The sequence below is a fragment of the Haematobia irritans genome, chromosome 1, assembly GCF_050003625.1.
Source record: "Haematobia irritans isolate KBUSLIRL chromosome 1, ASM5000362v1, whole genome shotgun sequence".
Lineage (NCBI taxonomy): Eukaryota > Metazoa > Arthropoda > Insecta > Diptera > Muscidae > Haematobia > Haematobia irritans.
In genome coordinates, this window is record NC_134397.1 from 64,676,384 (window position 1) to 64,689,606 (window position 13,223).

Here is a 13,223-nt window from a genome sequence, read left to right on the forward strand (position 1 = left end):
ATGTAGGTTAATTTTATGGAAAATACCCCTCCTTCAAGAGGATTGGTTGAAATGGTACCGCTACACTCAAAAAAACAAAAAGTGAGCCCTCTATTTCACTAAAACCAATTTAACTTTATTTTAGTTCATGGAATTATTATGTTTGGAGAAAGTTTTCTTTACTCTAATAATTTGTTAAGTACTTTAGTTAAATGAAACTGGAAAAAATTATACATAAATGAAGCAAAAAGGTTTACTAAATTCTTACTTCTGACAAAATAGTTCATTATTTGTTTAAATTTGTACATTTTACTACAAATACGCCCGTCTTGAATTTCGTACGGTACTAATGACATTCTTGCAATTTTGAACTCCAATTTTTTCCTTCAAACTTCAAAATTTTTTTTATAAGTGACAAAAAATTTAATTATGTCTAGTAAATTTTCTTGAATTTGTCGAAAAATATTTACTTTTTTTGTGATATCGGATGTCAATGTTTGTAATACTGTTCAGTTAAAAATTTCCAAAAATTATGTAAATTTTCTAAAATTAATCAAAATTTTTCTTCCTGTTGTGTTAACTGTTTTTTTTTCAGTGTAAGCATATCGCGATTGACATTTCTCGAAATTTAAATTTTTTAGATTTGTGTAGTGTAAGTTATTGATCTCAATGGATCATTTTAATCGAATTCGTTCCTCAGAAAAGAAAACTCTTCTTTCAGTGCACATAAACCAAATTGAAAATTACACTTTATGGACATCACGCACCAAATTTCAATCGAATCGGGTGGAATTTCCTCCTCCAAGTGGGTATGGAAATCAAATCTGGAGATTGGTCTATATAAAACCATGAACCGACAAAAAAAAAAAAAAAACAAAATTTGGCATAACTACACTGATAGAAAAAGTTTCGTTATATCAACGAAATGTGTCATTAAAATTGAGCCAACGAAACAAAGTCGTTAATAAAGGGTGATTTGTTAAGAGCTTGATCATTTTTTTTTAAAAAAAAAAACGCATAAAATTTGCAAAATCTCATCGGTTCTTTATTTGAAACGTTAGATTGGTCCATGACATTTACTTTTTGAAGATAATTTCATTTAAATGTTGACCGCGGCTGCGTCTTAGGTGGTCCATTCGGAAAGTCCAATTTTGGGCAACTTTTTCGAGCATTTCGGCCGGAATAGCCCGAATTTCTTCGGAAATGTTGTCTTCCAAAGCTGGAATAGTTGCTGGCTTATTTCTGTAGACTTTAGACTTGACGTAGCCCCACAAAAAATAGTCTAAAGGCGTCAAATCGCATGATCTTGGTGGCCAACTTACCGGTCCATTTCTTGAGATGAATTGTTCTCCGAAGTTTTCCCTCAAAATGGCCATAGAATCGCGAGCTGTGTGGCATGTCGCGCCATCTTGTTGAAACCACATGTCAACCAAGTTCAGTTCTTCCATTTTTGGCAACAAAAAGTTTGTTAGCATCGAACGATAGCGATCGCCATTCACCGTAACGTTGCGTCCAACAGCATCTTTGAAAAAATACGGTCCAATGATTCCACCAGCGTACAAACCACACCAAACAGTGCATTTTTCGGGATGCATGGGCAGTTCTTGAACGGCTTATGGTTGCTCTTCACTCCAAATGCGGCAATTTTGTTTATTTACGTAGCCATTCAACCAGAAATGAGCCTCATCGCTGAACAAAATTTGTCGATAAAAAAGCGGATTTTCTGCCAACTTTTCTAGGGCCCATTCACTGAAAATTCGACGTTGTGGCAGATCGTTCGGCTATTCATGATGAAATGTCAAAGCATACTGAGCATCTTTCTCTTTGACACCATGTCTGAAATCCCACGTGATCTGTCAAATACTAATGCATGAAAATCCTAACCTCAAAAGAATCACCCTTTACATAAAATTTTTCATTAATATTACTACATTTTTATTTAACAATGTAACGTTTCGTACTAGTTATGTAAACTTTCACTGTTGTTTTAATGAAAATCTGTCGTTGGCTCAATTGGCTCTTTGTGTATATCTTTTGCCTTCTAATACTTCTAGATTTCCAGTTTCAAGGAAATTTTATTTTACACAGAAAAAAATTCACGAACATTTTTTCAATTAAAATCTTAATTGAGTTATAAAAAATATTCAATTAATAATTTATTTTTTTTAATTGAAAAAAAATTATTGAAACAAAAATCAATCACAAAAATTAAAAGTATCAATTAATTTCTTTAATTGACTTTCAATTATTTTTGTAATTGATACTATCATTTCCGCGATTGAAAATACTTCAATTAAAAATTAATTGGATCAATTAATTTCGTGATTGTAGATAAAAAATATTTTTTTGTAGGTAGGAAGCCAAGTCGGGAGATCGATCTGACATATATGTATCTATGGGAGTGATCTTATTCACAAATCTTAGAATATTTGTATACCTTCCACCATAGGATGGGGGTATATTAACTTTGTCATTCCGTTTGTAACACATCGAAATATTGCTCTAAGGCCCCCATAAGGTATATTTGTCCAGGGTCGTGTTGAAATTCTGAATCGATCTGAGCATGTCCGTCTGTTGAAATCACGCTAACTTCCGAAATAAACAAGCTATCGACTTGAAACTTGGCACAAGTAGTTGTTATTGATGTAGGTCGGATGGTTTTGCAAATGGGCCATATCGGTCCACTTTTACGTATAGCCCCCATATAAAGGGACCCTCAGATTTGGCTTGTGGAGCCTCTGAAATTTGCTACATGATGTTGGTATATGGTCTCTTACAACCATGCAAAAATTGGTCCACATTGGTCCAATATTATATATAGCCCTCATATAAACCGATCCCCAGATTTGGCTTGCGGAGCCTCAAAGAGAAGCAAATTTCATCCGATCCGGCTGAAATTTGGTATATGATCTCTAACAACCATGCAAAAAATTGGTCCACATCGGTCCATAATTATATATAGCCCCCATATAAACCGATCCCCAGATTTGAACTCCGGAGCCTCTTAGAGGAGCAAAATTCATCCGATCCGGTTGAAATTTGGTACGTGGTGTTAGTATATGGTCTCTTACAACCATGCAAAAATTGGTCCATATCGGTCAATAATTATATATAGCCCCCATATAAACCGATCCCCAGATTTGGCTTGCGGAGCCTCTAAGGGAAGCAAATTTCATCCGATCCGGCTGAAATTTGGTACATGGTATCAGCATATGATCTCTAACAACCATGCAGAAATTGGTTCACATCGATCCATCATTATATATAGTCCCCATATAAACCGATCCTTCGATTTGGCTTGCGGAGCCTCTAAGAGAAGCAAATTTCATCCGATCCGGCTGAAATTTGGTACATGGTGTTAGTATATGGTCTCTAATGACCATGCAAAAATTGGACCACATCGGTCCATAATTATATATAGCCCCCATATAAACCGATCCCCAGATTTGACCTCCGGAGCCTCTTGGAAGACTAAAATTCATCTGATTCAGTTGAAATTTGGTACGTGGTGTTAATATATGGCCTCAAACACCCATGCAAAAATTGGTCGAAATCGGTCCATAATTATATAGCCCCAATATAAACCGATCCCCAGATTTGGTTTTGGAGCCTCTTGGAGGAACAAATTTCATACGAGTCAGTTGAAATTTGGTACATTGTGCCAGTATATGACAGTTAACAACCATGCCTAACTAGGTCCATATCGGTCTATATTTATATATAAATCGATCACCAATCACACAAAAATTGGTCCATGTCAAGTTCATAATTGTATATAAGCGTTATAAGCGACCCACATATTTCAATTCTGGCTCTCTACACGCACAAAAATTATTCTTTCCTCCTAAACGAAATTTTAGACAAACAAAGTTCGTTTCTCATTTGCTTTTCGTTGAAAGGAAGTGTATTTGGAAGACGTTTTCCAAACGTTTTTTTTTCGTTGCGTGTATATACTTGTTTTTTCTTTGAGTAGTTTTGTTTTTGTCCTTTGTGTTATTCGCATACAATTACAAGATTATTGGGTATCACAGAATGAAGCCGCCGAGTCGCACCGCCGATTTCATTCGCCGCCTACCATTTTTTGCCAGTCGATGCTGCCGCCGAATATGTCGACTCATCTCGAGTCAATTTTAGCCGCCACTTAATGAAAAATATAGGTTTGTATCCGGAAAATTTATATATAATTGTCGTATTTTATGCCAAAAATTTGAACCTTTCACCCACAGTTAATCAATTTCAAGGTGCTTTAATAATTTTGCAAAAATTTGAATAAAATGTAAATTTGATTATAAGATTGGTTGTACAACTTATCTCATTACCATTCGAATAACTTCAAATTGATTTTATAATGGATAATTGTCTGCCGCCGAAGATACAAATTTATATCGGCTTATCCGCCGCAGCCTGAGTCGAAAATTTAGTGTCAGCTTCCGCCGACAAAAATGGGTCGGCTTCATTCTCTGTTCTGTACCATATGTCTGGGATAATACAGCATTTTACAAGTTTCTGTAAGACGCTGCAGGCCTTTGTTGGCCTTTTACTTGAGATCTGTTGGCCTTAGACTTGAGATGATTTTTAATCACCCTTTACACTAGTTAAAGGTTACAGAAGAACTTGCCATTGTCATAGTCAAACCAAATATCATAAACTGAAGCTATCTTTTAAAGGATCCCGGATGATGGCATATAATATGAGCATAAAACCAGGGGTAAACATTAAATTTTTAATGGAATGGTTGAGTAATAATTTTTGAGATTCTTATACTCATAATAGTACTAGATTCAATGGAATGTAAATTTAAATATATTTAAAACGAGTTTCGTTAAACATAATCTCTAGGCAATGTCAATGACCGAAAACCTTGACCGATGGCCAAAAGGATCAAACTACGAAAGCATAAAATTCTATAAAAGAAAGAACTTTTTTATATCCTTCAATTAAATGCAAAGGCTTGAATTGCTGTCTTTTTCACAGTAATTCAAAGTTCATCCGCATATGTCTTGTATACAAATAAGGATTTTAAGAAAGAAAACTAACCCTCTATTCATAGAAGATCCTTTAACATAGAAAAAATGATAATTCCCACGTGTATGGGAAAATATTGTGTAATTTTTTGGGTTTTTGTTTTTAAATGAGAGAATAAAAAAAACGAAGAAAAAACTGGATTTTCTTCTTAAAAAAGTGTCTCTTATAAATTTAATTATTGTTATAAAGCAAATTGTCGAAAAACCCTGATTTAAAAGAACACAACAAAACACCACCCAAAAAGGACATGATCATGGTTTGCACTTAAAGAAGTTGGCTGTTTTCTTTTTTTTTATAAGAATCCCATCAAGGGTTAAAATTGTCTTCGCATAAAACTGGTTTTAGGACATTCTCCTACTGTCCACTTTTTATGGATGGACCGGTTTGTTGGTCACTTTGACTATCATGTTTTGATCGATTGTCCTTCTTTGGTGAATGAATTTCAATGAAATTTTCTCACGCTCAATTCATAAAGGATATTTTGATTATAAATTGTTCTAAAATCCTTTTAAATAAAAGAACACATTTTCGTAATTAATTCCAGTTTGGGATAAGTTTTTTTTTTTTATATTTATGTATATTTCTCTTCAAGATTTTCCCAAACATGATTATGAATATTTACGAAAAAACTGGAGTTTTTTCTTAATTTTCTAGCAAAGGTGACTTCACAAGGGGATAAATTCTATTTGAATAGATCCTTTTTTAAACGCCTAGGATTTGGGAAAATTTCCTTTGAAGAGAAGAGATTTTCTTAGATATTTTGTCTTGTTTGATAAAGTAATTTTGATATGATTACAAAACGGGTTTCTATAGTGTATGGCCTTTAGATTTCTTTATAGATCCTTTATATTCTCAAAACGATCCTTGTAGGAATCTATAAAACGCTTCAAGTTTTACCTGACTTTTGCCAAGAAGTGATAATATACCATACTTCTTTTCAAAATCTAATGGTGAAAAGAATGGCAAATTGATAATAGCACACATCTAACATTTTTTTTAGGGGGTTGCATCTCAAAGCATCCCAAGTCATAGGTCAAGTTTTTCTTTAAGGATGCTGTTCTTCTAACTGAGATATACCCAATATCTTTAATAGGGGTTAATTTGGGTGGATGCTGAATATCCATAGAAGTGTGTCATATCTATGATCAGTTGTCTCCGATGAAAAGATGCTGTTAAAATTAACCTTTTGACTTTTTGGAGTTTTGATGACATCTTACGTCTTCAAATGAATTAACATATAAGAATTTTAGGTAATTAGCTTAACAATGAACATTTTTTTTTGTATGAAAGGAAATTATTTTAATGATAGCAAATATTTTCTTCTCTTAGAAATAGAAACTAATTTATCATGTAAATCAATTAAAATTGAATTCATTCTACTAAAAGCAAATTTTTGTATTATTTCTATTTTTTATTGACTAAAGAAAGTCACATGAATTTTGTTTTCTGGATTAAACAAATTAAGACTATATTTTTTTTCAACCCAAAGATCCAAATTCGAAGTGCTTTTATACCCTAAACCACATAGTGGTCAGGGTATAATAACTTTGTTGTGCCATAAACTGTGCCTACACTGAAAAAAAGTCTGTTGTAAAAATGATGCTAAAATGTACTAATATTTATTGCAAAAAGTTTATTTTGTTTTAGTTTATTTTTAAAATTTTGTAAGAAATTTTCCCCAGCCCAACGATTTTTTCTTTATTCCAAGTATGTCTCAAAACTTTTATGAACTAAATGACAGTAAAATTTCAATGACTTATAAATTAGTTCAATTCTAACTAAAACAGAAGAAGTTTTTCGTACACTTCTCAAAAATAGTAAGAATAACATACAGCGTTGTTAAAATGGGTATGATCTGACGCTTAAGATTTTTTCTTTATTTTTAGTTCATTGTTTTCTTTTCGAGAAAGATGCATTTCATAAATGGTAATTAAAAATCTAAAAATGTCAGAAAATTTTCGTCAGTTTAAAGAATTTCATAATTTGGAATACAATTTAGTTCAATTTTCGCACCAAATAGTTCATTTTTCCCATAAAGAAGTTTACTTTTTTTTCTGTGTACCAGAAATATTGATTTTAGACCCCATAATATAAACCGATCGACTCAGAATCACTTCCTGAGTCGATCTAGACCTTGGTGTCCGTTCGCCCATGTATTTGTTGATCGCAGGATTTCGGTCGCAATTATTACGGACGCCATTGAATTTGGAAAAAATCGGATCAAATTTAGATATAGCTCCCATATATATATGTATCGCCCGATTTCGCGATACATATATCATTCCGTTTGTAACACATCGAAATATCCATTTCCGACAATCGAAATATCCATTTCCGACTATATAGAGTATAGTCGATTTCAACCAAATTTGGCATGCATAGCTACAATGCTAATTATACTCCCTGTGCAAAATTTCAACTAAATCGGAGTTAAAAATTGACCTCTGTGGTCATATGAGTGGAAATCGGGCGAAAGCTATATATGGGAGATATATCCAAATCTGAACCGATCAACCAAATTTGGCACGCATAGTTACAATGCTAATTCTACTCCCTATGCAAAATTTCAACTAAATCGGAGCAAAAAATTGGCCAAAAGATGGGTGAAAAATATATATGGCAGCTATATCTAAATCTGAACCGATTTTTTCCAAAATCAATAGGGATCGTCTTTGAGCCGAAACAGAACCCTGTACTAAATTTTAGGACAATTGGACTAAAACTTTGCACACAAAAATACACCAACAGACAGACAGACGGACAGACAGACAGACAGACAGATAGACAGACGGACATCGCTAAATCGACTCACAATTTAATTCTAAGCCGATCCGTATCTATGATTACTCCTTCTTGGCGTTACATACAAATGCACAAACTTATTATACCCTGTACCACAGTAGTGGTGAAGGGTATAAATATTACTTTAAATAATTCTTAAAAACTAATGAACTTGATATATCTAGGTTAGGTTAGATTGAAAAGAGGATCCAAAATTCGCTGTCACATTAGAGCCTATATGCATCCATGTCAATATTCGCCTTTATGTGTGCTCTAACTTCTTGCACGAATTCCCTAATTTGTTTCCAGTCCCCGGTTTCAATATGGGCCAGTCATAGGTAGTGTTTATAGTAACATCTTACTTAAATGTCCAACATACACCATCACTCAGCTGGTCCTGTCGGCATAGATGTACTCTTAACGTTAGATTACAGTTTTGGCCGAGTACAAAAAAAGTGCTTCAGTTCTTCATGCTGATATTCCTGTGTATTTCGTAGTTTCTTTTCAGGTATTAAAATGAGGTTCCTTGTCATTGAGCTAAATATAGAATTCGGGTAACACTCATTAATAAGAGAAAAATTCACCACCTGCCCAACTGGCGGTCCTACGAACATTTGGCGCATATTGCCACTAACAAACCTATCACAGGACTAGTACCAGTGCTCCAATTTGTCGCAGTTTTTATATTTTCATATAATTTATTGATTTCTATACTCTATTGATTTTAAAATCTTATTGGATCAGATATTTACCCATGACAATGACAAACTCGTGTTGAGGTGACCTATCCCGTCCATACGATTCGACCAGGACTGGGACTGATCCGTTGACATCAGGGAGTAGTCTTGTCTATTGGTTCCGGGGTAGATCCATTTCCCGTAGCGAAGATGCCAGTCTATATAACATAACTTTACCTATTGTGGGAATGCGGGCCAGGTTTTGATATAGCTCCCATATAAACCGATCCCCGATTTGGGGTCTTGGGTTTCTAGAAACCGTAGTTTTTTGCCTAATATTGGAAATGTACAGGCATTTTAGGACCACAAAATGGTGTTCCGAAAATGGTGGGTATCGGTCCATGTTTTGGTGTAGCCCCCATATAGACCGATCTCCCGATTTTACTTCTTGTGCTTCTAGAAATCGTATTTTTTGTTCGATTTGTCAGAAATTGGAAATCTAAAGGCATTTTAGACAAAATGGTGTTCCGAAAATGGTGGGTATCGGTCTGTGTTTTGGTATAGCCCCCATATAGACCGACCTCTCCATTTTACTACTTGCGCTTCTAAAAACCGTAGTTTTTATTCGATTTGCCTAAAATTAGAAATCTATAAGTATTTTAGGACCACAAAATGGTGTTCCGAAAATGATGTGTATCGGTCTATGTTTTGTTATAGGCCCCATATAGCCTGATCTCCCGATTTGATTTTTGGGCTTCTAGACACCGCAATTTTTATTCGATTTGCCTGAAGTTTAACATCTGGAGATATTTTGAGTCTATACATTAGTATGCCGAATATGGTGCGTATCACTTTCCGTTTTGATATAGCCCCCATAAAGCATGATTTCCCGATTTGTCTTCTTTAGCTCCTAGATATCCGAAGTTTTCTCCGATTTACCTAAATTTAAAAATCTATAGGTATTTTGGGTTCATAAACAAGTATTTGGAAGAAGGTGTGTATCGATCCATTCCATTCGGTATAGCCCCCATAAAACCAGACCTCCTGATTTGACTTCTTGGGCTTCTAGAAACGGCAATTTTTCCGATTTGCTTGAAATTGGAAATCTAGACGTGTTTAAAGTCTACAAATGATTCTGCCAAAGCAAAACACGTCAATACATAGCATATCGATTCATGTTTTGGTATTTACCTCATATGGGCCGATCTCCAGATGTGAACCCTTGAGCGTGTAGACATGCCATTTTTTTTATCCGATTTACCTGAAATTCAAAATCTAGAGGTATTTTGGGTCCACACATAAGTAAGACGAATATGGGGCGTATCAATCGATTTTGATTGACTTGGGGGGAGTGCGGAGGAAAATGCTGATGAAGAACAGATAGTGTCCAACGAAAATAACGGAACCTGCATTGTTTGTCAGGTTAAGAGGGCCGATATAGTTTTTTTTTTACCTTGCAAACACTTAATTGTATGCTATGAATGTAACTCAAAGTTACAGGGGTGTACAATAGAAAGGCATCAAGATGTGTATAAATATTCTTGTTGTCGTTATGTACTGAAAGCGAATTTTTCATTAATGAATTTCCTAAATTCTTTCTATACCCTCCACCATAGGATGGGGGGTATATTAACTTTGTCATTCCGTTTGTAACACATCGAAATATTGCTCTAAGACCCGATAAAGTATATATATTCTGGGTCGTGGTGAAATTCTGAGTCGATCTGAGCATGTCCGTCCGTCCGTCTGTTGAAATCACGCTAACTTCCGAACGAAACAAGCTATCGACTTGAAACTTGGTACAAGTAGTTGTTATTGATGTAGGTCGAATGGTATTGCAAATGGGCCATATCGGTCCACTTTTACGTATAGCCCCCATAAAAACGGACCCCCAAATTTGGCTTGCGATTGCTCTAAGAGAAGCAAATTTCATCCGATCCGGCTGAAATTTGGTACATGGGGTTAGTATATGGTATCTAACAACCATGCAAAAATCGGTCCATATCGGTCCATAATTATATATAGCCCCCATATAAACCGATCCCCCGATTTGGCTTGCGGAGCCTCTAAGAGAAGCAAATTTCATCCGATCCGGCTGAAATTTGGTACATGGTATTGGTATATGCTCTCTAATGACCATGCAAAAATTGGTCCCATATAAACCGATCCCCCGATTTGGCTTGCGGAGCCTCTAAGAAACGCAAATTTCATCCGATCCGGCTGAAATTTGGTACATGGTGTTGGTATATGTTCTCTAATGACCATGCAAAAATTGGTCCATATCGGTCCATAATTATATATAGCCCCCATATAAATCGATTCCCAGATTTGTCCTCCGGAGCCTCTTGGAGGAGCAAAATTCATCCGATCCGGTTGAAATTTGGAACATGGTGTTAGGGTGTGGTCTCTAACAAACACGCAAGAATTGCTCCATATCGGTCCATAATTATATATATCCCCCATATAAACCGTTCCCCAGATTTCATTTCCGGAGCCTCTTGGAGGAGCAAAATTCATCCGATCCGGTTGAAATTTGCAACGTGGTGTTAGTATAAGACCGCTAATATCCATGCCAAAATTGGTTCATATCGGTCTATAGTTATATATAGCCGATCGCCAATCACACAAAAATTGGTCCATATCGGTTCATATTCATGGTTGCCACTCGAGCCAAAAATAATCTACCAAAATTTTATTTTAATGGAAAACATTGTCAAAATGTTATTTCTATAGAAAATTTTTCAAAATTTTATTTCTATAGAAAATTTTTTAAAAATTTTATTTCTATAGAAAATTTTGTCAAAATTTTATTTCTATAGAAAATTTTGTCAAAATTTTATTTCTATAGAAAATTTTGTCAAAAGTTTATTTCTATAGAAAATTTTCTCAAAATTTTATTTCTATAGAAATTTTTTTCCAACTTTCATTTCTATAGAAAATTTTTTCCAAATTTTACTTCTATAGAAAATGTTGTCAAAATTTTATTTTTTCAAAATTTTATTTTGTCAAAATTTTATTTCTGTAGAAACTTTTAAATTAATTATATACGTATTTAATCGGCCTTTTTTAGTTTAATATATACTACGTATGGACTACCTTGTAATATAGAAGACGGTGTTAGGAAGTTTTAAGATACTTTGCCATCGGCAAGTGTTACCGCAACCCAAGTAATTAGGTTGTGGATGGCAGTCTTCAGTAGAAGTTTCTACGCAATCCACGGTGGAGGGCACATAAGCTTCGGCCTGGCCGAACTTACGGCCGTATATACTTGTTCTGACCAAACTCAGATTATTTTGATTTCAAAACCATTTTAAGTACGTTCCAAGCTTTACAATTAAAAACTATGCGATATGCATCTGTTAAGCTCAAGAAATGAAAATTGGCCCCATGTCAAAGGAAAACAGGCTCAAATAAATTTTAGGGTCCATTTTCATTAGGAAATTTTAGGGGCCAATTTTCATTATGCAGTAGAACTCCAAAAAAATAAATTAAATAAGGTCCCAAAAAATTACCAACATTTCGTGTTGTTGTGTCGCATATAATTATTGGGGTTCATTTTCATTAGACAATGTGAGACTCATTTTCATGGGACCCATATTCATAGCTCCATCAAATGTATCTAATTGTCCTTAATAGTATGCAAATTTAATTTCTTAAAATTTAAATTGCATAAACTTTTATAATAGACTTTCAGTTTTTTTCAATATAATTTATAAGTAGGTGCAGCTTTGGTAGGCACATTTTGATGTAAATTATCTCATCCCTAACGTTGTTAGCAGATGTTGACTAGTTACTGAGTAGCTGTAAATTCTTTAATTCATTTTTTTAATTTTTATTTATTTTTTTATATATATATTTTTTATTTAGTTTTTAGTTTTTTTTATTTAGTTTGTATTATGTTATATCATTTTTTTATTTATTTTATTGAGTCTCTTTACTAGCTTTTTATGTTAGTATTGCTGTCTTACTCACATATTCATGTTTTTTTACTTTATTATTAATTTTTTATTGTTCTTATTTTTTAATTTTTTAAATTGATAATTTAATTTATTTTTTTTAATAGTTTTTTTTTCTTAATTTTGTTAATTTGTTTTAATTATTATGTATTTGTTTGTTTCAAATTCAGTTTAGTCACTTATTGATACTATTTTTGTTATTAATTTCTAGTTTTTAAGCGCATAATTTTTATAATTTGTTATTATTGCTATGTTTGTGTAGTTTTGGAATCCGTATATGGCTTTGCGGCTTGGATTCGCCAAGAGAAAATAAATAAATCATATGGGTGTAAAGAGTATAAATAGGAATTTTCATCAAAGAGAAAATATTTTATTTTCACTGAAAAAAATATTTACTCAATAAAGTTTGTATGTTATGTGTGTGGTGTAAAAATACAGCTTACTTATATAAGTGATTTGTTGTCTTTATTTTAAGAAATGTTGCCTCATATCAAAGACAATGAACATTAATGGAATGAAAAACTATTTAAGACAAGCTCTCCATATTTATGTGAACAAATTATTTAAAATATAGTCAAAATCTTTTGTTTTTAATTTGTTGTTCTGTGTAAATTTAAATACAACAGATTTTCTCACTCATTCACATTCAAACAAAATCGAAGGATGCATAAATCAGAAACAACAAAAAACATGTTCTCATCTATTCCCATGTGGGCGTCAAAATTTTGTTTTCACTCCAAAATGAATATCATTGGAAGCAAATGTTAAACAATTGTCACCAAATATGCTCATACCATTCATTGTT